The 2,285-nt window shown below is 41.1% G+C and overlaps 1 long non-coding RNA gene across 1 annotated transcript; it reads left to right on the plus strand.

The window, feature by feature from the left end:
- Nucleotides 1-552: 552 nt before the first annotated feature.
- On the plus strand, nucleotides 553-1,814 carry LOC134441475 (uncharacterized). The gene is made up of 3 exons (XR_010033168.1): nucleotides 553-791; nucleotides 1,471-1,610; nucleotides 1,741-1,814. It is a non-coding gene; the product is annotated as an uncharacterized LOC134441475 (long non-coding RNA).
- The last annotated feature ends 471 nt before the right edge of the window (nucleotides 1,815-2,285 follow it).

Consider the following 2,285-nt stretch of genomic DNA (forward strand, 5'->3'; position numbering starts at 1 on the left):
CCACAGTAAGCATAAAGGGAGAATTGTATGCTTCACAGCTCAGCTACGCTCCTGCCTGTGCAGTACCTCTGTGTTCCCGTTATGGGGGTTGAATATGTGTGTTCGATGTGTCTGCAGTACCTGTGTGTTCCCTTATGGGTGGTGAATGTGTGTGTCCGATGTGCGTGCACACTGTAAAACATTGCAGCCTCGTTTAGTTAAAACCACTTTCTAGGTCTCCTCAACACAATGAGCTCTGATAAGTCCCTGATCTTTAACTTTACTGAGGAAGTTTTTCCTCTAATACAACTTACAAATGCCTATTGTGTTGATTATTTGATAGTTATGGCAGATTTGAAGTGTTGAATGAGCTTAGGTTGGCAAGTCAGCAGTTGAAAAAAAGAAAGAGGGGGGAAGGCGGGAATATTAAACTCTGAGAAATCCATTGAGTTGAACTGCCATAGTTTGATTGAACTTGGTTTAGAAAGTCATGGGTTTGAATGAAAATAACCGGGAAACTGTGGAGGTGGGGCTAGGCAACATCAACCGCATGCACGAAATTGGAACTTTTGTTTGCTGAGTCAAATGAGCCACCCCTGAAGAAATAATAGCTTAATAACGCAGAGAAACTCGATTCTCATGCAAAAATAAGGAATCACAGCTGCACTGAACCGCGGAAGAAGACTGTAGGCAATGGAATTACGAGTGAAGGACCTCAACATCATCAACCGTCAAATGGATTTAGGAAACTCGTACTCTCGAGGAGGAAACTTCATGGCAATTGAGCCACAGCCGCAGGCAGTCTTTCGCCGGTAAGTTTAAGTAGTTTTAATCGTCAGAATCAGTGATAATGTAACATGTGCCTCTCGGTTGAACTGAAGCTCAAAAGGATAGACTTTAAAAAAAAAAAAAAACTCTGATGTGGTGGGCTCACTGTAGCCTAAAACACTAGTCATGTTGCTTGCACAATATAAAATGTTTAATGTAGTCTATTGGTGTAATCTCGTGTCGTGAACGAAATGGTAATTGCTTATTGCAAATGGCAGGTTATCCACATTTCACGAGTTTGTCGTTCTAAATGGCCAATAGTCAGATTGCTATGCTAGTTCTTTGGTTGTGTCCGAACACGGCAGCGTTGCGAAAGGGGACCCCCTCCTTTTTTACGCACCATTTTTACGCAGCATTAGAACTACTATTTAGAAAGTCACCCTGTGGAATTTTGTTCAGACTACCCTAAAAGGAAATGTCTGTGTATAATCTCGGCTGTTTATTTTACTTCATTTTAATCGAAGTCAAACTCATGTAGGCTTACTGCTGAAGGACATTTCTGGTTGTACTTCAAAGGTGCAGTTAGCCATTGCGGCAACATGCCTCTTGAAGCGATGTTTTCAGCGCGATGCTGCTGTATCACAATCGGTAGACGACATTAGTCAAGATGAAAATCATGTAAAAACGTAGTAATACAAGATAATTATTGTGTTTTAACTACAGGGTGCAAATGCATGCTTCTACCAACGGATGATGGGGTCTGACGATGGAGTTGACGGGAACATTCGCACAGAAGAGGAATTTGTGAGGATTCTGAACCACTCATTGAGGCCGTGGAGTGTGTTGTTTAATGAGTAATACAGGTAAATCTGTCTAATGACTATGACATGCAAATCATGGATTTTGTTACTTGAGCAATGTAATCCATACAGTTGTTTTTATGTCTCCATCTCATATATTATTCTTTTCTTTTCTGTTATTTATCTGCTTCAGCTAACTGCAGTGTTCCACAAGACTGTTACCAGACCTTCATGGGACCTTTCCGTTCTTTCTGGGTTGTCTTGAGGCTCTTCAGCGTTAGAGAGCAACTGAAAACAGGTTGGTAGCCTACTGTACTCTATAGACTGTATGGAATGTAATATGTATACAATATGTTCTATGCTGTGTTTTTCCATCACTATGTACAGATATTGTGATTCAAGGTAATACATACAATTCATTTACATTCACCTGTCTTTGCAGGACACAGACCCAAACCAGAGGACAACAACTCTACATTGACTCAGAGGAATCCTCCAGGACGACGTAAGACTTTATATTTACAAATACTGTCCTATACCCTTATGGATGTAACTGATGCACAGGCAACTGTGGTAGGGTATTTCTCTACCTATGCCAGGATTGACACCTCTGGTGAACATTCATGCTGTTATACTATTTACTAATAACACAGTTAATTGCCCATTTTCTGTGTGTGTGTGTGTGTGTGTGTGTGTGTGTGTGTGTGTGTGTGTGTGTGTGTGTGTGTGTGTGTGTGT

The sequence above is a fragment of the Engraulis encrasicolus genome, chromosome 24 (genome assembly GCF_034702125.1).
Source record: "Engraulis encrasicolus isolate BLACKSEA-1 chromosome 24, IST_EnEncr_1.0, whole genome shotgun sequence".
In the NCBI taxonomy this organism is placed as follows: domain Eukaryota; kingdom Metazoa; phylum Chordata; class Actinopteri; order Clupeiformes; family Engraulidae; genus Engraulis; species Engraulis encrasicolus.